The sequence below is a fragment of the Pseudophryne corroboree genome, chromosome 11, assembly GCF_028390025.1.
Source record: "Pseudophryne corroboree isolate aPseCor3 chromosome 11, aPseCor3.hap2, whole genome shotgun sequence".
NCBI lineage: Eukaryota > Metazoa > Chordata > Amphibia > Anura > Myobatrachidae > Pseudophryne > Pseudophryne corroboree.
Window position 1 is genome coordinate 66,188,620 of NC_086454.1, and position 26,011 is coordinate 66,214,630.

Sequence of the window (26,011 nt, forward strand, 5' to 3'; positions counted from 1 at the left end):
CTGTGTCTCTCAGCCCCCCATCCCCCTGTGTCTCGTTTCAGCCCTCCGTCCCCCTCTGTCTCACAGCCCCCAATCCCCCTGGGTCTCTCAGTACATATCCTCCCTGTGTCTCTCAGACCCCACCCCCATGGGTCTCTCAGCCTTCCCTTTCCCATGTCTCTCAGCCCCCCAACCCCCTGTGCCTCTCAGCCCCCCTTCCCCCTTTGTCTCTCAGCCTTTCCTTCCCACTATGTCTCGTAGCTTCCCATCCCCATATGTCTCTTAGCCCCATCATCCTGTGTCTCTCAGTCCCCCATCTCCCTTTGTCTCTCAGCCCCATCCTCCTTTGTCTCTCAGCCTTCCCATCCATGTGTCTCTCAGCCCCCCATCTCCCTTTGTCTCTCAGCCCCCCATCCTCCTGTGTCTCTCAGCCTTCCCATCCATTTGTCTCTCAGCCCCATCTCCCTTTGTCTCTCAGCCCCCATCCTCCTGTGTCTCTCAGCCTTCCCATCCATGTGTCTCTCAGCCCCCCATCTCCCTGTGTCTCTCAGCCCCCCATCCCCTTTGTCTCTCAACCCCATCCTACTGTGTCTCTCAGCCTCCCCATCCCTGTCGCTCAGCCTCACCATCCCCCTTTGTCTCTCAACCCCCCTCCCCATGTGTATCTTATCTTCTATCTGTTAAGCACATGCCCCAGTGTTACCCCAGCCACATGTCTTCAGCTCCATACCACTGTGCCACTTCATCTCCAGTCCTCCAACCCCAACACACAACCCGTGTCTCCACAGCCCAGCCCACACTACCTCCTGCTGCATGTTGAGGCTGCTTCTTCATCTTTGCGAGCAGCTCGGCTCCCCTGCTGTCCAGCGGTGTGACATTATGAAGGCATGCGTGCAGCATCAGCACAAAATAAACGTTATTGTGCTACATGCCGAAGGCTATCCATGCTCTCTCTCTGTCTGCCTGTTTCCTGCTGAATTTAGTGCAGGTACTGGACTACTGAGGATCCTGAGTGTTCTCTTTGTACCCCACTCTCACCAGGCCTGTATGCAAAGAATTTTTGTTTGAAATAAAAAAAAAAAGAGTAGAAAATGCCAGTGTACACTTTGTTTATTAAATAAAAAGGGAGAGTTGGTACAAGGCTGTGTATTTCATTATGGTATATGTTGGAATCACTCACATTTCTTTAGACTGTAAGCAAGGCCATCTTTCTGTCTCAATGTGGGGCCTATTTGTCAAAAATGTAATGAATGCCTAGAATCCTATTACTCCTTATCGTCGCTATTAACGTCTTTCGGGGCTATTTATCATTGCTCAGTAACCGGGACAGCGGCTCTGATAAGCAATACTGCAGGGTTTGTGCCGTTACAGAGTGTTCCTGTGTATGTGTGAACTTAGGCTGTGCATATGCGCTGTGGGAACTGAAGGACTCAGGTGTGGTGGTGGAATGGGGGGGATCTACATCCCTCTTTGTACTTCAGGAGTGATGGTGTTAGTTACTGTGTTCTAGCTCCTAAATTGTATGTTCCTGTGTGGTAAAAAAAAACCTGTTTATATTTTGACTGCCATATTGCTAATGGGGCTATTTTGACATGAACCACTTGCCTGGCATAGTTGCATGTGATGCGACCATAGCCAGGAGTACGTCACATGGCCAGGTCGCATCACATGCAATGCACTGACCGCTGTGTCCGCCATGTTGTCGATTAGGAGATATGTCCTGCACAAGAATGGATCTTCTCTGACTCCCTCTGTGCTTTACATGTGGGTGGAGAGGGGGTATAGGCCCATGGGGATTGGGGTGGGTGGCAACCGACTGGGGGGGATTTAGAACTAGTGGGAGTGGGGAAGGAGTAAAATATAGATAAATAATGCTGGAGGGGGAAGGGAGGTGTAACATAATAAAAATAACATAATAAAAAATAAGATTTTACTTACCGATAAATCTATTTCTCGGAGTCCGTAGTGGATGCTGGGGTTCCTGAAAGGACCATGGGGAATAGCGGCTCCGCAGGAGACAGGGCACAAAAAGTAAAGCTTTTCCAGATCAGGTGGTGTGCACTGGCTCCTCCCCCTATGACCCTCCTCCAGACTCCAGTTAGGTACTGTGCCCGGACGAGCGTACACAATAAGGGAGGATTTTGAATCCCGGGTAAGACTCATACCAGCCACACCAATCACACCGTACAACTTGTGATCTAAACCCAGTTAACAGTATGATAACAGCGGAGCCTCTGAAAGATGGCTTCCTTCAACAATAACCCGAATTAGTTAACAATAACTATGTACAATTATTGCAGATAATCCGCACTTGGGATGGGCGCCCAGCATCCACTACGGACTCCGAGATTACTTATCGGTAAGTAAAATCTTATTTTCTCTATCGTCCAAGTGGATGCTGGGGTTCCTGAAAGGACCATGGGGATTATACCAAAGCTCCCAAACGGGCGGGAGAGTGCGGATGACTCTGCAGCACCGAATGAGAGAACTCCAGGTCCTCCTTAGCCAGAGGATCAAATTTGTAAAATTTTACAAACGTGTTCTCCCCTGACCACGTAGCTGCTCGGCAAAGTTGTAATGCCGAGACCCCTCGGGCAGCCGCCCAAGATGAGCCCACCTTCCTTGTGGAGTGGGCCTTTACAGATTTAGGCTGTGGCAGGCCTGCCACAGAATGTGCAAGTTGGATTGTGCTACAGATCCAACGAGCAATCGTCTGCTTAGACGCAGGAGCACCCATCTTGTTGGGTGCATACAATATAAACAACGAGTCAGATTTTCTGACTCCAGCTGTCCTTGCAATATATATTTTTAATGCTCTGACAACGTCCAGTAACTTGGAGTCCTCCAAGTCACTTGTAGCCGCAGGCACTACAATAGGCTGGTTCAGATGAAATGCTGACACCACCTTAGGGAGAAAATGCGGACGAGTCCGCAGTTCTGCCCTGTCCGAATGGAAAATCAGATATGGGCTTTTGTAAGATAAAGCTGCCAGTTCTGACACTCTCCTGGCCGAAGCCAGGGCTAGAAGCATGGTCACTTTCCATGTGAGATATTTCAAATCCACCTTCTTTAGTGGTTCAAACCAATGAGATTTTAGAAAGTCCAAAACCACATTGAGATCCCACGGTGCCACTGGAGGCACCACAGGAGGCTGTATATGTAGCACTCCCTTAACAAAGGTCTGGACTTCAGGGACTGAAGCCAATTCTTTTTGAAAGAAAATCGACAGGGCCGAAATTTGAACCTTAATAGATCCCAATTTGAGACCCATAGACAATCCTGATTGCAGGAAATGTAGGAATCGACCCAGTTGAAATTCCTCCGTCGGAGCACTCCGATCTTCGCACCACGCAACATATTTTCGCCAAATTCGGCGATAATGTTGCACGGTTACTTCCTTCCTTGCTTTAATCAAAGTAGGAATGACTTCTTCCGGCATGCCTTTTTCCTTTAGGATCCGGCGTTCAACCGCCATGCCGTCAAACGCAGCCGCGGTAAGTCTTGAAACAGACAGGGACCCTGCTGAAGCAAGTCCCTCCTTAGAGGTAGAGGCCACGGATCTTCCGTGATCATCTCTTGAAGTTCCGGGTACCAAGTCCTTCTTGGCCAATCCGGAACCACTAGTATCGTCCTTACGCCTCTTTGCCGTATAATTCTCAATACTTTTGGTATGAGAGGCAGAGGAGGAAACACATACACCGACTGGTACACCCAAGGCGTTACCAGCGCGTCCACAGCTATTGCCTGCGGATCTCTTGACCTGGCGCAATACCTGTCCAGTTTTTTGTTGAGGCGAGACGCCATCATGTCCACCATTGGTCTTTCCCAACGGGTTACCAGCAAGTGGAAGACTTCTGGATGAAGTCCCCACTCTCCCGGGTGAAGATCGTGTCTGCTGAGGAAGTCTGCTTCCCAGTTGTCCACTCCCGGGATGAACACTGCTGACAGTGCTATCACATGATTCTCTGCCCAGCGAAGAATCCTTGCAGCTTCTGCCATTGCACTCCTGCTTCTTGTGCCGCCCTGTCTGTTCACATGGGCGACTGCCGTGATGTTGTCCGACTGGATCAACACCGGTTTTCCCTGAAGCAGAGGTTCTGCCTGGCTTAGAGCATTGTATATTGCTCTTAGTTCCAGAATGTTTATGTGAAGAGACGTTTCCAGGCTCGTCCATACTCCCTGGAAGTTTCTTCCTTGTGTGACTGCTCCCCAGCCTCTCAGGCTGGCGTCCGTGGTCACCAGGATCCAATCCTGTATGCCGAATCTGCGGCCCTCCAATAGATGAGCACTCTGCAACCACCACAGAAGAGACACCCTTGTCCTTGGAGACAGGGTTATCCGCAGGTGCATCTGAAGATGCGACCCTGACCATTTGTCCAACAGATCCCTTTGGAAAATTCTTGCGTGGAATCTGCCGAATGGAATTGCTTCGTAAGAAGCCACCATTTTTCCCAGGACTCTTGTGCATTGATGTACAGACACCTTTCCTGGTTTTAGGAGGTTCCTGACAAGCTCGGATAACTCCTTGGCTTTTTCCTCCGGGAGAAAAACCTTTTTCTGAACCGTGTCCAGAATCATTCCTAGGAACAGCAGACGAGTTGTCGGCATTAACTGGGATTTTGGAATATTCAGAATCCACCCGTGCTGTTTTAGCACTTCTTGAGACAGTGCTAATCCCATCTCTAGCTGTTCTCTGGACGTTGCCCTTATTTGGAGATCGTCCAAGTATGGGATAATTAATATGCCTTTTCTTCGAAGAAGAATCATCATCTCGGCCATTACCTTTGTAAAGACCCGAGGTGCCGTGGACAATCCGAACGGCAGCGTCTGAAACTGATAGTGACAGTTTTGTACAACGAACCTGAGGTACCCCTGGTGTGAGGGGTAAATTGGAACGTGGAGATACGCATCCTTGATGTCCAAGGATACCATAAAGTCCCCCTCTTCCAGGTTCGCTATCACTGCTCTGAGTGACTCCATCTTGAACTTGAACTTCTTTATGTACAGGTTCAAGGACTTCAGATTTAGAATAGGCCTTACCGAGCCATCCGGCTTCGGTACCACAAAAAGAGTGGAATAATACCCCTTCCCTTGTTGTAGAAGAGGTACCTTGACTATCACCTGCTGAGAGTACAGCCCGTGAATGGCTTCCAAAACCGTCTCCCTTTCGGAGGGGGACGTTGGTAAAGCAGACTTCAGGAAACGGCGAGGTGGATCTGTCTCTAATTCCAACCTGTACCCCTGAGATATTATCTGCAGGATCCAGGGATCTACCTGCGAGTGAGCCCACTGCGCGCTGTAATTTTTGAGACGACCACCCACCGTCCCCGAGTCCGCTTGAGAAGCCCCAGCGTCATGCTGAGGCTTTTGTAGAAGCCGGGGAAGGCTTCTGTTCCTGGGAAGGAGCTGCCTGTTGCTGTCTCTTCCCTCGACCTCTGCCTCGTGGCAGATATGAATAGCCCTTTGCTCTCTTATTTTTAAAGGAATGAAAGGGCTGCGGTTGAAAAGTCGGTGCTGTCGTTTTGAATCCGCATCGCCTGTCCACTGTCGCGTCCATAAAGCTCTTCTGGCCGAAATGGACATAGCACTTACCCGTGATGCCAGTGTGCAGATATCCCTCTGTGCATCACGCATATAAAGAAATGCATCCTTTATTTGTTCTAACGACAGTAAAATATTGTCCCTGTCCAGGGTATCAATATTTTCAATCAGGGACTCTGACCAAACTACCCCAGCACTGCACATCCAGGCAGTCGCTATAGCTGGTCGTAGTATAACACCTGCATGTGTGTATATACTTTTTTGGATATTTCCCATCCTCCTATCTGATGGATCTTTAAGTGCGGCCGTCTCAGGAGAGGGTAACGCCACTTGTTTAGATAAGCGTGTTAGCGCCTTGTCCACCCTAGGAGGTGTTTCCCAGCGCTCCCTAACCTCTGGCGGGAAAGGGTATAATGCCAATAATTTCTTTGAAATTATCAGCTTTTTATCAGGGGCAACCCACGCTTCATTACACACGTCATTTAATTCTTCTGATTCAGGAAAAACTATAGGTAGTTTTTTCACACCCCACATAATACCCTGTTTAGTGGTACCTGTAGTATCAGCTAAATGTAACGCCTCCTTCATTGCCAAAATCATATAACGTGTGGCCCTACTGGAAAATACGGTTGATTCGTCACCGTCACCACTGGAGTCAGTGCCTGTGTCTGGGTCTGTGTCGACCGACTGAGGCAAAGGGCGTTTCACAGCCCCTGACGGTGTTTGAGTCGCCTGGACAGGCACTAATTGATTGTCCGGCCGTCTCATGTCGTCAAACGACTGCTTTAGCGTGTTGACACTATCCCGTAGTTCCATAAATAAAGGCATCCATTCTGGTGTCGACTCCCTAGGGGGTGACATCCTCATATTTGGCAATTGCTCCGCCTCCACACCAATATCGTCCTCATACATGTCGACACACACGTACCGACACACAGCAGACACACAGGGAATGCTCCTAACGAAGACAGGACCCACTAGCCCTTTGGGGAGACAGAGGGAGAGTTTGCCAGCACACACCAAAAGCGCTATATATAACAGGGATAGCCTTATAATAAGTGCTCCCTTATAGCTGCTTTATATATATCAAAATATCGCCATAAATTTGCCCCCCCTCTCTGTTTTACCCTGTTTCTGTAGTGCAGTGCAGGGGAGAGACCTGGGAGCCGTCCTGACCAGCGGAGCTGTGAGAGGAAATGGCGCCGTGTGCTGAGGAGATAGGCCCCGCCCCTTTTCCGGCGGGCTCGTCTCCCGCTATTTAGTGAATCCAGGCAGGGGTTAAATATCTCCATATAGCCTCTGGGGGCTATATGTGAGGTATTTTTAGCCTTTATATAGGTTACATTTGCCTCCCAGGGCGCCCCCCCCCCAGCGCCCTGCACCCTCAGTGACTGCGTGTGAAGTGTGCTGAGAGGAAAATGGCGCACAGCTGCAGTGCTGTGCGCTACCTTTAGAAGACTGCAGGAGTCTTCAGCCGCCGATTCTGGACCTCTTCTGACTTCAGCATCTGCAAGGGGGCCGGCGGCGCGGCTCCGGTGACCATCCAGGCTGTACCTGTGATCGTCCCTCTGGAGCTGATGTCCAGTAGCCAAGAAGCCAATCCATCCTGCACGCAGGTGAGTTCACTTCTTCTCCCCTCAGTCCCTCGTTGCAGTGATCCTGTTGCCAGCAGGACTCACTGTAAAATAAAAAACCTAAGCTAAACTTTTTCTAAGCAGCTCTTTAGGAGAGCCACCTAGATTGCACCCTTCTCGGCCGGGCACAAAAATCTAACTGGAGTCTGGAGGAGGGTCATAGGGGGAGGAGCCAGTGCACACCACCTGATCTGGAAAAGCTTTACTTTTTGTGCCCTGTCTCCTGCGGAGCCGCTATTCCCCATGGTCCTTTCAGGAACCCCAGCATCCACTAGGACGATAGAGAAAAATATGTACATTGGTCACAGAGAGTGCAAAAACACTCTCATTGGGGGGTACTGTTAGGAGGGGCTTTTTCATATATTAAATAAAACATGTGGGGAGGTACTGTTATTAGGATTTAAGACCACTGGGGGGTCTATTGCCATTGGCGGGTGGGGAGTTATTTTATAATGGGTGCCTATAGACATGGGGCAGAGGGGTGCAAATTACCCTCTTGGTATATATATATATTTTTTTTACATTAAATATTTCAATATATTATTAAAAATACTTTTTAAACTTTATTAAGTAATTTAACAATTTCTGAGGTGTTTTGTAGGGAAAATCATCAGGTAATTGGTTAAAGAAGCCATTTATAAATAACGCTTATTGCGTAGCTGGTAAATCACCAGGGCTTATGTTTGTGGTCATGTTATTTATCCTTTCCTGTACATCAAGAAAACAATCCATTCCTTTGTACCAGTTTAGTCTTAGTTACATGACCCATTATATGCACAGGACACACACTCATCCAGCAGCACTATACTGTGATGCTGGAACACTGATGTGGCTTATCAGACTGAAGACATTGCAATTATAAAATGGAGTTATGAATTGGGTGGGGACATGGCGTTGGCAAAGTATGAATTAGGGTTGCAGTTAGGATTAGGTGTACAGTACATAAATTAGTGAATGGAAATTTGCATTGTCAACATGACAACTGTTGACATTCATAATGAAAACATTATGACAATGTCTGCCTTATGTCAGTGTTGACATCTGTCATGTCCACTCTCTGAATGTCGACATCCGACTAAATAAACCAAGTCCACCTGTCTGCCCATATGCAATGAATAAACAATTTGTTTAATGGCCAAAGCATCGTACCGGAGAAGGTGAACTACTCCTCTGCAATGACCGCGAGCTGGGTGCTGCATTGTGCCAGTATCACACAGCACTAAAGAGGAGCCGGTAGTTCAGGCCAGCATCTCCGGGAATATTGTGATGAAAACAAGGTGGGGCCTGCGAGGTCACGCCCCTTCCCATGAGATCACCAGCGATGTTCGGTGAGGTAAGGCAGGTGAGGTAGAGCCTTTCCTGTCATACTCCAGTATACGCCCAAGATTTGACTATATAAAGTATACGAAAAATACAAAGAATATAGTCTATGACAGGAGAGGTAGTACCTCCTTTTCCACACATCTCTGATCACAACTCACCATATTTCCAGCAGTATATACTACTGCACCTGTGTATAATGACCACATGAACCCTTTGGCTCGTATATTGTGTGTAAATCTGGATCTGGTACTAGCCAGTGCCTCCTGAGCCGTTTAGCTCACCACGCATCCCTGGAGATCACGCCCCCTTTTCGGCCACGTACGTGACTAGGGCCACTGACAGCTGGTGTCACTGACTCCAGTGATGCCCCGATGAGGACAGCTCATATAACTTATGTTTAGCCACAAAAAAACAGTCTGGTTCCATAGGATCCTCATGTTGTTGGAGCCTAAATAAAGTGTAGACACCTACAGTATACAAAGATGCTAATTGTAGAAAGTAAAATACAGTATGGCTCTCTTAACTTGGAAATAAAATCTGAGAGCCCTATGCTAGTTAACCCATCTTAATATGGGCAGTGTGGCCTGAGCAGCACTTTGGAGTTTAGAGTCATCAGCTTTATCTAGTCTTCCAAATCTTGAAACATACTTCAAAATAGAGTTTCCTGGTTTCTCCAATGTTCAACTAATTCACTGTACAACCCATGTTTGTTCCTACCCCCAAGCTTTACAGCCTTCATCGTCTCCTGTCACTGTCCCTGACTGTGAAATGCTTTGTGGTAAGTAACGGGTGGATGAGCAGCTATTTCTATCCTTATGCTGCTCTGTCTGGTGAGAAAATCCAGGGTGTTATTTTAGCTACTCAGTTGACCCATCATCTTCAACAGCATCTGGTTCTCTTCCTTCAGCCTCTTGTTCTCATCCTCAGCCCTCTTCATTTTCTGCAACACAAATGATTAGACCAGATCTGCAAATCAATATATTTCAGACTCCCGCAAGCATTCATGGGTGAAACGCGACACACAGATGTGTCCTGCTATATCTTTGCAGTGGTTGCTCCCGCGATGTGTATGTATTGTGGTAGCGCTATGTCACGGAAAGCTTCAAGCATTTGCACCCATGGCTCATGGGTGCACGCGAACGCAAATCTCGGGAGTCACGCTGCATACGCTCCACAGCAAAGATATAGCAGGACACATCTGTAATTGTGATCATGGGTGGAATGTAATGAAGTCTGGGTTTGGCGGCCATGCAGCATGCCGGCTGAACACGGATGCTTTTTTAAAGGGGCAATCATGTACAAGGCAAGGTTTAGCTTTGTACATGATTGCCCCTTTAAAAAAAATGTGCGCGTTTCAGCCGGCATCCCACGCGGCCGCCGAACTTGGACTTCTTTAAATCCCAATCTATATTTAGGCAACAACAAAAAGTCCATTTCAATAGTTAAATCTAGCAATGTTCTGTACATTTATTAATGATAAATTCCCTGAGAACAGTTTGCACCTCAAAAAGTGGTAAAAACTCTTCAATATGTAAACACCACATAATTTATGAAGAGCACATACCATGTGCCTGACATCCTTTATTTTATATCTGAACAAGTATAATACAATAAAACTAATTTTGTTCAACAGTCCTTCCTTGCACGATTTTATCCTCTGTTTCTCAGCATAAGTGGTTATTGTTGCAAAAACTGCTGCTTATCACATCAATAAAAATGATTGATCTCCACATTTCAACTTTTCATTTATATGTTCTCATTTAAACGGCAAAAATAAAAGCTGAAATTGAGCTTCCAGTTACCTGCAGGGCCACCAAAACATATTGCTGGCTAATATATTAGTCAGGGCATGGACACGCACTGGGCATGGTCACACCTGCTCCAGAAAAGATTTACCATTACTAGTGTGCCAAGGTAGGGGGAATTTCTCCTCCACCAGGGCTGGTAATCATTACCCGCCCATGGCTAGGTGCCCCTGAATCCATGTGTGCTCCTGTCTCTGGAGCATGCTCGATACTGCTTGATTGGACCCTCCACAGCAATATTTAACTCCATAGCTTTGCATATTTTGTGTTGTCAGCTGAGCAGAGGCAGAACTCTGGGAGGCAACGGAGTCATCTGCCGCCAGGCTCCTACTTTGAAGGGGGGCACCTCTCCTCCCATTCTGTGACACCATTGAATTAAGTTAATTGATAGCTGCCACTATCTCTTCAGTGGCCGACTTCCTCACTGGTCTCTGCACCATACAAATCACACCCTTTTTATTATACTGTAGATACACATTTTACAAGTATCACACCCAGGATTAGAACCCACAACCTATTACACTGGAAGCAGACACCTTACTGATGAAGCTGTTTGCTCCTGTATAGGAAATATGAGAATTTTAACTATATGAAGATACTTCGCTGACAATTACACGTAATTTCATATAGTTAGAATTCTCATGCTTCCTCTACAGGAGCAAATAACTTCATCAGTAAAGTGTCTGCTGTTAGTGTAACAGGTCATGGGTTCTAATCCTGGGTATGACTGCTAAGAAATGTGTGATTTAAAATAAAAGACAATTAAATGTATAAATACAGTATATCAATTTTTTTCAGAACACTCCATATACACACACACACATATACACACACACACACACACACACGCACACACACGCACACATACATACATACATATATTTATCTTCATATAGGAAATAGGGGGGCACCAATATTTATCTTGCCTCCGGGCGACTGTGACGAACTTACGCCACTGCAGCTGAGTATCACTCAGCTGTCACTGTGATTAAGGATACATTGTGTTTATAAGTAGAGATGAGCGAGTTCGGTTCTCTGAGAACCGAACCCTACCTAACTTCACGTGTCAAAGACGGGTCCGAGCAAGGCTCGGTTGTTCCCGTCTGACTCAAAAAACCCGAATGAGGCAAAACGTCATCATCCCGCTGTCGGATTCTCGCGAGACTCGGATTCCATATAAAGAGCCGCGCGTCGCCGCCATTTTCACTCGTGCATTGTAGAGAGTACAGAGAGGACGTGGCTACGTTCTCTCAGTGTCAGTTCTCAGTATCAGTGCTCAGTATCAGTGCTTATTGCTGCTCAGTAATACTAGTACAGTGTCTCTCTTGTGCTGCATCTTGCTGCTGTAGGGTGCTCTGGTAGTAGTGTCCTGTGACTGTGCATCGGTCATCATCATTCCAGTCACAGTGGTATATATGGGGGGGTGACAATTCCAGAGTGCTTTTGTGCTGCTCAGTAATACTAGTACAGTGTCTTGTGCTGCATCGTGCTGCTCAGTGTCAGTTCTCTGTAGTATCATCAGTGCTCAGTATCATCAGTGCTCAGTATCATCGGTGCTCAGTATCAGCAGTGCTCAGTATCATCAGTGCTCAGTATCATCAGTGCTCAGTATCACTGCTCATTGTCTTGTGGTGCTCAGTAATACTACATTACTAATACTAGTACAGTGTCTTATGCTAATAGTGCTGCTCGGTGTCAGTTCTCCATAGTATCATCAGTGCTCAGTATCATCAGTGGTGCTCAGTATCATCAGTGCTCAGTATCACTGCTCAATGTCTTGTGGTGCTCAGTAATACTACATTACTAATACTAGTACAGTGTCTTGTGCTGCATCTTGCTGCTGTAGGGTGCTATGGTAGTGTCCTGTCACTGTGCATAGGTCATCATCATTCCAGTCACAGTGGTATCTGATATCTATCTAGTGGTATCTAATTCCAGACATTACTGCCGCCTAATTCCAGATATATTACTGGCATATAATTCCTAGAGATGAGCGGGTTCGGTTTCTCTGAATCCGAACCCGCCAGAACTTCATGTTTTTTTTCACGGGTCCGAGCGACTCGGATCTTCCCGCCTTGCTCGGTTAACCCGAGCGCGCCCGAACGTCATCATGACGCTGTCGGATTCTCGCGAGGCTCGGATTCTATCGCGAGACTCGGATTCTATATAAGGAGCCGCGCGTCGCCGCCATTTTCACACGTGCATTGAGATTGATAGGGAGAGGACGTGGCTGGCGTCCTCTCCGTTTAGACACTTGATTTACTAATTTTGGGGAGCATTAGGAGTACTCAGTAGTGTACAGTGCAGAGTTTTGCTGATAGTGACCAGTGACCACCACTTTTATTTATAATCCGTTCTCTGCCTGAAAAAAGCGATACACAGCACACAGTGACTCAGTCACATACATACCATATCTGTGTGCACTGCTCAGGCTCAGGCCAGTGTGCTGCATCATCTATATATATTATATATCTGTCTGACTGCTCAGCTCACACAGCTTATAATTGTGGGGGAGACTGGGGAGCACTACTGCAGTCCCAGTTATAGGTTATAGCAGGAGCCAGGAGTACATAATATTATATTAAAATTAAACAGTGCACACTTTTGCTGCAGGAGTGCCACTGCCAGTGTGACTAGTGACCAGTGACCTGACCACCAGTATATAATATTAGTAGTATACTATCTCTTTATCAACCAGTCTATATTAGCAGCAGACACAGTACAGTGCGGTAGTTCACGGCTGTGGCTACCTCTGTGTCGGCACTCGGCAGCCCGTCCATAATTGTATATACCAGTGACCTAACCGTGGTTTTTTTTTCTTTCTTTATACATACATACTAGTTACGAGTATACTATCTCTTTATCAACCAGTCTATATATTAGCAGCAGACACAGTACAGTGCGGTAGTTCACGGCTGTGGCTACCTCTGTGTCGGCACTCGGCAGCCCGTCCATAATTGTATATACCACCTAACCGTGGTTTTTTTTTCTTTCTTTATACATACATACTAGTTACGAGTATACTATCTCTTTATCAACCAGTCTATATATTAGCAGCAGACACAGTACAGTGCGGTAGTTCACGGCTGTGGCTACCTCTGTGTCGGCACTCGGCAGCCCGTCCATAATTGTATATACCACCTAACCGTGGTTTTTTTTTCTTTCTTTATACATACATACTAGTTACGAGTATACTATCTCTTTATCAACCAGTCTATATATTAGCAGCAGACACAGTACAGTGCGGTAGTTCACGGCTGTGGCTACCTCTGTGTCGGCACTCGGCAGCCCGTCCATAATTGTATATACCACCTAACCGTGGTTTTTTTTTCTTTCTTTATACATACATACTAGTTACGAGTATACTATCTCTTTATCAACCAGTCTATATATTAGCAGCAGACACAGTACAGTGCGGTAGTTCACGGCTGTGGCTACCTCTGTGTCGGCACTCGGCAGCCCGTCCATAATTGTATATACCACCTAACCGTGGTTTTTTTTTCTTTCTTTATACATACATACTAGTTACGAGTATACTATCTCTTTATCAACCAGTCTATATATTAGCAGCAGACACAGTACAGTGCGGTAGTTCACGGCTGTGGCTACCTCTGTGTCGGCACTCGGCAGCCCGTCCATAATTGTATATACCACCTAATCGTGGTTTTTTTTTCTTTCTTTATACATACATACTAGTTACGAGTATACTATCTCTATCAAACAGTCTATATATTAGCAGCAGACACAGTACAGTGCGGTAGTTCACGGCTGTGGCTACCTCTGTGTCGGCACTCGGCAGCCCGTCCATAATTGTATATACCACCTAACCGTGGTTTTTTTTTCTTTCTTTATACATACATACTAGTTACGAGTATACTATCTCTTTATCAACCAGTCTATATATTAGCAGCAGACACAGTACAGTGCGGTAGTTCACGGCTGTGGCTACCTCTGTGTCGGCACTCGGCAGCCCGTCCATAATTGTATATACCACCTAACCGTGGTTTTTTTTTCTTTCTTTATACATACATACTAGTTACGAGTATACTATCTCTTTATCAACCAGTCTATATATTAGCAGCAGACACAGTACAGTGCGGTAGTTCACAAGCTGTGGCTACCTCTGTGTCGGCACTCGGCAGCCCGTCCATAATTGTATATACCACCTAACCGTGGTTTTTTTTTCTTTCTTTATACATACATACTAGTTACGAGTATACTATCTCTTTATCAACCAGTCTATATATTAGCAGCAGACACAGTACAGTGCGGTAGTTCACGGCTGTGGCTACCTCTGTGTCGGCACTCGGCAGCCCGTCCATAATTGTATATACCACCTAACCGTGGTTTTTTTTTCTTTCTTTATACATACATACTAGTTACGAGTATACTATCTCTTTATCAACCAGTCTATATATTAGCAGCAGACACAGTACAGTGCGGTAGTTCACGGCTGTGGCTACCTCTGTGTCGGCACTCGGCAGCCCGTCCATAATTGTATATACCACCTAATCGTGGTTTTTTTTTCTTTCTTTATACATACATACTAGTTACGAGTATACTATCTCTTTATCAACCAGTCTATATATTAGCAGCAGACACAGTACAGTGCGGTAGTTCACGGCTGTGGCTACCTCTGTGTCGGCACTCGGCAGCCCGTCCATAATTGTATATACCACCTAACCGTGGTTTTTTTTTCTTTCTTTATACATACATACTAGTTACGAGTATACTATCTCTTTATCAACCAGTCTATATATTAGCAGCAGACACAGTACAGTGCGGTAGTTCACGGCTGTGGCTACCTCTGTGTCGGCACTCGGCAGCCCGTCCATAATTGTATATACCACCTAACCGTGGTTTTTTTTTCTTTCTTTATACATACATACTAGTTACGAGTATACTATCTCTTTATCAACCAGTCTATATATTAGCAGCAGACACAGTACAGTGCGGTAGTTCACGGCTGTGGCTACCTCTGTGTCGGCACTCGGCAGCCCGTCCATAATTGTATATACCACCTAACCGTGGTTTTTTTTTCTTTCTTTATACATACATACTAGTTACGAGTATACTATCTCTTTATCAACCAGTCTATATATTAGCAGCAGACACAGTACAGTGCGGTAGTTCACGGCTGTGGCTACCTCTGTGTCGGCACTCGGCAGCCCGTCCATAATTGTATATACCACCTAACCGTGGTTTTTTTTTCTTTCTTTATACATACATACTAGTTACGAGTATACTATCTCTTTATCAACCAGTCTATATATTAGCAGCAGACACAGTACAGTGCGGTAGTTCACGGCTGTGGCTACCTCTGTGTCGGCACTCGGCAGCCCGTCCATAATTGTATATACCACCTAACCGTGTTTTTTTTTTCTTTCTTTATACATACATACTAGTTACGAGTATACTATCTCTTTATCAACCAGTCTATATATTAGCAGCAGACACAGTACAGTGCGGTAGTTCACGGCTGTGGCTACCTCTGTGTCGGCACTCGGCAGCCCGTCCATAATTGTATATACCACCTAACCGTGGTTTTTTTTTCTTTCTTTATACATACATACTAGTTACGAGTATACTATCTCTTTATCAACCAGTCTATATATTAGCAGCAGACACAGTACAGTGCGGTAGTTCACGGCTGTGGCTACCTCTGTGTCGGCACTCGGCAGCCCGTCCATAATTGTATATACCACCTAACCGTGGTTTTTTTTTCTTTCTTTATACATACATACTAGTTACGAGTATACTATCTCTTTATCAACCAGTCTATATATTAGCAGCAGACACAGTACAGTGCGGTAGTTCACGGCTGTGGCTACCTCTGTGTCGGCACTCGGCAGCCCGTCCATAATTGTATACTAGTATCCAATCCATCCATCTCCATTGTTTACCTGAGGTGCCTTTTAGTTGTGCCTATTAAAATATGGAGAACAAAAATGTTGAGGTTCCAAAATTAGGGAAAGATCAAGATCCACTTCCACCTCGTGCTGAAGCTGCTGCCACTAGTCATGGCCGAGACGATGAAATGCCAGCAACGTCGTCTGCCAAGGCCGATGCCCAATGGCATAGTACAGAGCATGTCAAAACCAAAACACCAAATATCAGTAAAAAAAGGACTCCAAAACCTAAAATAAAATTGTCGGAGGAGAAGCGTAAACTTGCCAATATGCCATTTACGACACGGAGTGGCAAGGAACGGCTGAGGCCCTGGCCTATGTTCATGGCTAGTGGTTCAGCTTCACATGAGGATGGAAGCACTCAGCCTCTCGCTAGAAAACTGAAAAGACTCAAGCTGGCAAAAGCACCGCAAAGAACTGTGCGTTCTTTGAAATCCCAAATCCACAAGGAGAGTCCAATTGTGTCGGTTGCGATGCCTGACCTTCCCAACACTGGACGTGAAGAGCATGCGCCTTCCACCATTTGCACGCCCCCTGCAAGTGCTGGAAGGAGCACCCGCAGTCCAGTTCCTGATAGTCAGATTGAAGATGTCAGTGTTGAAGTACACCAGGATGAGGAGGATATGGGTGTTGCTGGCGCTGGGGAGGAAATTGACCAGGAGGATTCTGATGGTGAGGTGGTTTGTTTAAGTCAGGCACCCGGGGAGACACCTGTTGTCCGTGGGAGGAATATGGCCGTTGACATGCCAGGTGAAAATACCAAAAAAATCAGCTCTTCGGTGTGGAGGTATTTCACCAGAAATGCGGACAACAGGTGTCAAGCCGTGTGTTCCCTTTGTCAAGCTGTAATAAGTAGGGGTAAGGACGTTAACCACCTCGGAACATCCTCCCTTATACGTCACCTGCAGCGCATTCATAATAAGTCAGTGACAAGTTCAAAAACTTTGGGTGACAGCGGAAGCAGTCCACTGACCAGTAAATCCCTTCCTCTTGTAACCAAGCTCACGCAAACCACCCCACCAACTCCCTCAGTGTCAATTTCCTCCTTCCCCAGGAATGCCAATAGTCCTGCAGGCCATGTCACTGGCAAGTCTGACGAGTCCTCTCCTGCCTGGGATTCCTCCGATGCATCCTTGCGTGTAACGCCTACTGCTGCTGGCGCTGCTGTTGTTGCCGCTGGGAGTCGATGGTCATCCCAGAGGGGAAGTCGTAAGCCCACTTGTACTACTTCCAGTAAGCAATTGACTGTTCAACAGTCCTTTGCGAGGAAGATGAAATATCACAGCAGTCATCCTACTGCAAAGCGGATAACTGAGTCCTTGACAACTATGTTGGTGTTAGACGTGCGTCCGGTATCCGCCGTTAGTTCACAGGAAACTAGACAATTTATTGAGGCAGTGTGCCCCCGTTACCAAATACCATCTAGGTTCCACTTCTCTAGGCAGGCGATACCGAGAATGTACACGGACGTCAGAAAAAGACTCACCAGTCTCCTAAAAAATGCAGTTGTACCCAATGTCCACTTAACCACGGACATGTGGACAAGTGGAGCAGGGCAGGGTCAGGACTATATGACTGTGACAGCCCACTGGGTAGATGTATGGACTCCCGCCGCAAGAACAGCAGCGGCGGCACCAGTAGCAGCATCTCGCAAACGCCAACTCTTTCCTAGGCAGGCTACGCTTTGTATCACCGCTTTCCAGAATACGCACACAGCTGAAAACCTCTTACGGCAACTGAGGAAGATCATCGCGGAATGGCTTACCCCAATTGGACTCTCCTGTGGATTTGTGGCATCGGACAACGCCAGCAATATTGTGTGTGCATTAAATATGGGCAAATTCCAGCACGTCCCATGTTTTGCACATACCTTGAATTTGGTGGTGCAGAATTTTTAAAAAAACGACAGGGGCGTGCAAGAGATGCTGTCGGTGGCCAGAAAAATTGCGGGACACTTTCGGCGTACAGGCACCACGTACAGAAGACTGGAGCACCACCAAAAACTACTGAACCTGCCCTGCCATCATCTGAAGCAAGAAGTGGTAACGAGGTGGAATTCAACCCTCTATATGCTTCAGAGGTTGGAGGAGCAGCAAAAGGCCATTCAAGCCTATACAATTGAGCACGATATAGGAGATGGAATGCACCTGTCTCAAGTGCAGTGGAGAATGATTTCAACGTTGTGCAAGGTTCTGATGCCCTTTGAACTTGCCACACGTGAAGTCAGTTCAGACACTGCCAGCCTGAGTCAGGTCATTCCCCTCATCAGGCTTTTGCAGAAGAAGCTGGAGGCATTGAAGAAGGAGCTAAAAGGGAGCGATTCCGCTAGGCATGTGGGACTTGTGGATGCAGCCCTTAATTCGCTTAACAAGGATTCACGGGTGGTCAATCTGTTGAAATCAGAGCACTACATTTTGGCCACCGTGCTCGATCCTAGATTTAAAGCCTACCTTGGATCTCTCTTTCCGGCAGACACAGGTCTGCTGGGGTTGAAAGACCTGCTGGTGACAAAATTGTCAAGTCAAGCGGAACGCGACCTGTCAACATCTCCTCCTTCACATTCTCCCGCAACTGGGGGTGCGAGGAAAAGGCTCAGAATTCCGAGCCCACCCGCTGGCGGTGATGCAGGGCAGTCTGGAGCGACTGCTGATGCTGACATCTGGTCCGGACTGAAGGACCTGACAACGATTACGGACATGTCGTCTACTGTCACTGCATATGATTCTCTCAACATTGATAGAATGGTGGAGGATTATATGAGTGACCGCATCCAAGTAGGCACGTCACACTGTCCGTACTTATACTGGCAGGAAAAAGAGGCAATTTGGAGGCCCTTGCACAAACTGGCTTTATTCTACCTAAGTTGCCCTCCCACAAGTGTGTACTCCGAAAGAGTGTTTAGTGCCGCCGCTCACCTTGTCAGCAATCGGCGTACGAGGTTACATCCAGAAAATGTGGAGAAGATGATGTTCATTAAAATGAATTATAATCAATTCCTCCGCGGAGACATTGACCAGCAGCAATTGCCTCCACAAAGTACACAGGGAGCTGAGATGGTGGATTCCAGTGGGGACGAATTGATAATCTGTGAGGAGGGGGATGTACACGGTGATATATCGGAGGGTGAAGATGAGGTGGACATCTTGCCTCTGTAGAGCCAGTTTGTGCAAGGAGAGATTAATTGCTTCTTTTTTGGGGGGGGTCCAAACCAACCCGTCATATCAGTCACAGTCGTGTGGCAGACCCTGTCACTGAAATGATGGGTTGGTTAAAGTGTGCATGTCCTGTTTTGTTTATACAACATAAGGGTGGGTGGGAGGGCCCAAGGACAATTCCATCTTGCACCTCTTTTTTCTTTTCTTTTTCTTTGCATCATGTGCTGATTGGGGAGGGTTTTTTGGAAGGGACATCCTGCGTGACACTGCAGTGCCACTCCTAGATGGGCCCGGTGTTTGTGTCGGCCACTAGGGTCGCTAATCTTACTCACACAGTCAGCTACCTCATTGCGCCTCTTTTTTTCTTTGCGTCATGTGCTGTTTGGGGAGGGTTTTTTGGAAGGGACATCCTGCGTGACACTGCAGTGCCACTCCTAGATGGGCCCGGTGTTTGTGTCGGCCACTAGGGTCGCTTATCTTACTCACACAGCGACCTCGGTGCAAATTTTAGGACTAAAAATAATATTGTGAGGTGTGAGGTATTCAGAATAGACTGAAAATGAGTGTAAATTATGGTTTTTGAGGTTAATAATACTTTGGGATCAAAATGACCCCCAAATTCTATGATTTAAGCTGTTTTTTAGTGTTTTTGGAAAAAAACACCCGAATCCAAAACACACCCGAATCCGACAAAAATAATTCGGTGAGGTTTTGCCAAAACGCGTTCGAACCCAAAACACGGCCGCGGAACCGAACCCAAAACCAAAACACAAAACCCGAAAAATTTCAGGCGCTCATCTCTAATAATTCCACACATTAAAAAATGGAGAACAAAAATTTGGAGGGTAACATAGGGAAAGATCAAGATCCACTTCCACCTCGTGCTGAAGCTGCTGCCACTAGTCATGGTGGAGATGATGAAATGCCATCAACGTCGTCTGCCAAGGCCGATGCCCAATGTCACAGCAGAGAGCATCGGAAGTACAAAGGAAGTTGAGAAGTCAGCGCAAAGACCAATAGAAAGCCTTACATGAAATGTCCTTATATATTCCAGATGTAGTGAGTCCTGTGTTCTAAAGTCCCGTGGTCTGTACAACCTTTGATCCCGTAGTTAATTTCCTTATCTTAACAAAGAAAAACAGATCATGGTGCAGATCAACTTTTTGAGGGACCAAGAATTTATTTGCACAGGAAAACTCACAATTTATACAAATAAAACAAGCATATCACCACTCAGGGTAAATGGAAAGGGGTGCTGACGTGACTGGTAATCAAAGTTACCCTCCCAGATGGTCCAAGAGCTCCGCTGGTGGTTCCGGATACCACAGAACAGAGTAAGGGTAATTTGAAGTCCAGCGTCAGGTCTTTATGTTAAAAACTCTGACTCCAGAAGGTCTAAATGGGGAATTCGAATTAAAATGGTTTCTTTAATTCTATTATGTTTCTGCTGCTATTTTCCCCTTAATTTTTATGATATATTTTTAATCGATATTTTTATTCTATATTTTTATTTTATTATATTAAATTTTTATATGCATATTTTGTGTTTTTGGTTACATGTGAAAATAATTGGATTTGGATCAATATGGACTACAAATATCCGACTTTGAAGTGTGGAACTTTATATTCTGGATTTCCCGCCTGTGAGCACCCGTATTTGGAACGCATAGCGAACTTCCGGGCATCGGTGGTGGAACGCATCTCAACTTCCGCTTCCGGTCAACGGGACTTCCGGTCGCGGACGTCCGGCCGGCGTTTCGGGGCGGGAAAAGTCTGCACACATGGACATTATTGTGTAATTAGGTTTAGGTATAAATATCTGCCTCATTGTTGTACGCCATTATGCTCCTGAGGAAGGACCGCAGCGTCCGAAACGTGTTGAGCAGTTGGTGTTTCTTTTGATCGTGGGTGACCTGACGCTGGACTTCAAATTACCCTTACTCTGTTCTGTGGTATCCGGAACCACCAGTGGAGCTCTTGGACCATCTGGGAGGGTGACTTTGATTACCAGTCACGCCAACACCCCTTTCCATTTACCCTGAGTGGTGATATGCTTGTTTTATTTGTATAAATTGTGAGTTTTCCTGTGTAAATAAATTCTTGGTCCCTCAAAAAGTTGATCTGCACCATGATCTGTTTTTCTTTGTTAAGATAAGGAAATTAACTATGGGATCAAAGGTTGTATGGACCACGGGACTTTAGAACACAGGACTCACTACATCTGGAATATATAAGGACATTTCATGTAAGGCTTTCTATTGGTCTTTGCGCCAACTTCTCAACTTCCTTTGTACTTCCTATTTCTTGTGGAATTTTTGTGAAGGTTCCTTTATTGTGAAGTTGGCTGCAGTGTACCTAGCAGCGCATTTATTCATTTCCTATTTTTGTTATCACAGTAGAGAGCATGTTAAATCCAAAGAGCAAAAGTTCAGTAAAATGACCCAAAAATGTAAATTAAAATCATCTGAGGAGAAACACAATAGTACTGAAAGTACTCATACAGCGCTAAAAAAGAATCTATGCAGACAGGTGGAAAGGATCAATCAACAATTTAATAAAAATAAAAAATAGGTATAATAATGCCTAAGGTTACAATTAATAAGCACCAATGCACATAGAGAACAGTTAAAAGGCCATGGCTCGTTTAAAAAGCCAAATGGAATCAGCAACAGGACAAGAATTTTCTAATATCCAGTGGTTGGTGGACCTCAATTTTCCTTTAACCATGAAAGATGTGCGTCTCTCCACAAATAGTTACCAATCCTGGAGTTACAAATGCAGGCTTCCCTGATGATATCTCAGCAAATGAAGATCTCAGCACATCAGTTGAAGGGAAATGGGTTAGTCCTCCATTAGCATTAGGATGGTTGTGTAGGAATGGTTCCAAGCTTCTTTAAAGGTCCACCGTCCAAATGATCCTGGATGATATATGTCCCAGTGTCCAGCAAGTAGGTCCTTACGCGTTTCGCTGTCTTCAGGGGGCAGCTTTGTCAAAGGACCTTTCCTCCACAACCATCCTACTGCTAATGGAGGACTAACCCATTTCCCTTCAACTGATGTGCTGAGATCTTCATTTGCTGAGATATCATCAGGGAAGCCTGCATTTGTACCTCCAGGATTGGTAACTATTTGTGGAGAGATGCACATCTTTCATGGTTAAAGGAAAATTGAGGTCCACCAACCACTGGATATTAGAAAATTCTTGTCCTGTTGCTGATTCCATTTGGCTTTTTAAACGAGCCATGGCCTTTTAACTGTTCTCTATGTGCATTGGTGCTTATTAATTGTCACCTTAGGCATTATTATACCTATTTTTTATTTTTTATTAAATTGTTGATTGATCCTTTCCACCTGCCTGCATAGATTCTTTTTTAGCGCTGTATGAGTACTTTCAGTACTATTGTGTTTTGTGTATAGTTTGGAGTGACTGTCCAAGGTTTTACAGCTGCTCAGGAGAACCAGCCCTATCAAGCGCGTGGTACACCCACTCTTTTGAGTGAGGAGAGGTTTATTTGGTCATCTGAGGAGAAGCGTAAACTTGCCAATATGCCATTTACGACACAGAGTGGCAAGAAACGGCTAAGGTCCTCTGCTATGTTCCTCATGACTAGTGGTTCAGCTTCACATGAGGATGGAAGCACTCATCCTCCCGCTAGAAAAATGAAAAGAGTTAAGCTGGCAAAAGCACAGCAAAGAACTGTGCGTTCTTCTTAATCACAAATCCCCAAGAAGAGTCTAATTGTGTCGGTTGCGATGCCTGACCTTCCCAACACTGGACGGGAAGAGGTGGCTCCTTCCACCATTTGCACGCCCCCTGCAAGTGCTGGAAGGATCACCCACAGTCCAGTTCCTGATATTCAAATTGAAGATGTCACTGTTGAAGTACACCAGGATGAGGATATGGGTGTTGCTGGCGCTGAGGAGGAAATTGACGAGGAGGATTCTGATGGTGAGGTGGTTTGTTTAAGTCAGGCACCCGGGGAGACACCTGTTGTCCGTGGGATGAATATGGCCATTGACATGCCTGGTCAAAAAAAAAAAAAATCACCTCTTCAGTGTGGAATTATTTTAACAGAAATGCGGACAACAGGTGTAAAGCCGTGTGTTGCCTTTGTCAAGCTGTAATAAGTAGGGGTAAGGACGTTAACAACCTAGGAACATCCTCCCTTATACGTCACCTGTAGCTCATTCATCAGAAGTCATTGACAAGTTCAAAAACTCTGGGTGACAGCGGAAGCAGTCCACTGACAACTAAATCCCTTCTTCCTCTTGTACCCAAGCTCCTGCAAACCACACCACCAACTCCCTCAATGTCAATTTCCTCCTTAGACAGGAACGCCAATAGTCCTGAAGGCCATGTCACTGGCAAGTCTGACGAGTCATCTCCTAACTGGGATTCCTCCGATGGATCCTTGAGTGGAACGCCTACTGCTGCTGTTGTTGCTGCTGGGAGTCGATCGTCATCCCAGAGGGGAAGTCGGAAGACCACTTGTACTACTTCCAGTAAGCAATTGACTGTCCAACAGTCCTTTGCGAGGAAGATGAAATATCACAGCAGTCATCCTGTTGCAAAGCGGATAACTCAGGCCTTGACAACTATGTTGGTGTTAGACGTGCGTCCGGTATCCACCGTTAGTTCACAGGGACTTAGAGAATTGCTTGAGGTAGTGTGTCCCCAGTACAAAATCCCATCTAGGATCCACTTTTCTAGGCAGGCGATACTGAGAATGTACATAAACGTCAGAAAAAGTGTCCTAAAAAATGCAGTGGTGCCCACTGTCCACTTAACCACGGACATGTGGACAAGTGGAGCAGAGCAGACTAAGGACTATATGACTGTGACAGCCCACTGGGTAGATGTATTGCCTCCCGCAGCAACAACATTGGCGGCACCAGTAGCAGCATCTCGCAAACGCCAACTCGTTCCTAGGCAGGCTACGCTTTGTATCACCGCTTTCCATAAGAGGCACACAGCTGACAACCTCTTACGGAAACTGAGGAACATCATCGCAGATTGGCTTACCCCAATTGGACTCTCCTGGGGATTTGTGATATCGGACAACGTCACCAATATTGTGCGTGCATTACATGTGAGCAAATTCCAGCACGTCCCATGTTTCGCTCATACAATTAATTTGGTGGTGCAGAACTTTTTGAAAAACGACAGGGGCATGCAGGAGATGCTGTCGGTGGCCCGAAAAATTGCGGGCCATTTTCGGCATTCAGCCATTGCGTGCCGAAGACTGGAGCACCAGCAAACACTTACTAAACATGCCCTGCCATCAGCTGAAGCAAGAGCTGGTAATGAGGTGGAATTCAACCCTCTATATGCTTCAGAGGATGGAGGAGCAGCAAAAGGCCATTCAAGCCTATACATCTGCCTACGATATAGGCAAAGGATAGGGGAATGCACCTGACTCAAGCGCAGTGGAGAATGATTTCCATGTTGTGCAAGGTTCTCTAACCCTTTGAACTTGCCACACGTGAAGTCAGTTCAGACAATGCCAGCCTGAGTCAGGTTATTCCCCTCATCAGGCTTTTGCAGAAGCAGCTGGAGAGATTGAAGGAGGAGATAAAACGGAGCGATTCCGCTAGGCATGTGGGACTTGTGGATGGAGCCCTTCATTCGCTTAACCAGGATTCACAGGTGGTCAATCTGTTAAAATCAGAGCACTACATTTTGGCCACCGTGCTCGACCCTAGGTTTAAAGCCTACGTTGTATCTATCTTTCTGGCAGACACAAGTCTGCAGATGTTCAAAGACCTGCTGGTGAGACACTTGTCAAGTCAAGTGGAACGTGACCCGCCAACAGCTCCTCCTTCATTTTCTACTGCCACTGGAGCTGCCAGGAAAAGGATAAAATTTCCAAAACCACCCGCTGGCGGTGATGCAGGGCAGTCAGGGGCAAGTGCTGACATCTGGTCCGGACTGAAGGACCTGCCAACGATTACTGACATGTCTACTGTCACTGCATATGATTCTGTCACCATTGAAAGAATGGTGGAGGATTATATGAGTGACAGAATCCAAGTAGGCATGTCAAACAGTCCGTACATATACTGGCAGGAAAAAGAGGCAATTTGGAGGCCCTTGCACAAACTGGCTTTATTTTACCTAAGTTGCACCAGTGTGTACTAGTCCGAAAGAGTGTTTAGTTCAGCTGGTCACCTTGTCAGCTAGCATAGGAGGAGAAGATGATGTTCATCAAAATGAATTATAAATTCCTCCATGGAGACATTTACCAGCAAATGCCTCCAGAAAGTACACAGGGACCTGAGATGGTGGATTCCAGCGGGGACAAATTAATACCCTGTGAGGAGGAGGATGTACACAGTGAAAGGGGTGAGGAATCGGAGGATGAGGATGAGGTGGACATCTTGCCTCTGTAGAGCCAGTTTGTGCAAGTAGAGATTGATTGCTTCTTTTTTGGTGGGGGCCCAAACCAACCAGTCATTTCAGCTACAGTCGTGTGGCAGACCCTGTCGCTGAAATGATTGGTTTGTTAAAGTGTGCATGTCCTGTTTATACAACATAAGGGTGGGTGGGAGGGCCCAAGGACAATTCCATCTTGAACCTCTTTTTTTATTTATCTTTGCATCATGTGCTGTTTGGGGACTATTTTTTAAGTGCCATCCTGTCTGACACTGCAGTGCCACTCCTAGAT

General features: G+C 46.1%; 1 pseudogene; it reads right to left on the reverse strand.

The window, feature by feature from the left end:
• Positions 1–9,225: 9,225 nt before the first annotated feature.
• Positions 9,226–26,011, reverse strand: part of LOC134968639 (PRKC apoptosis WT1 regulator protein-like) — a 157,006-nt pseudogene continuing 140,220 nt past the window's right edge.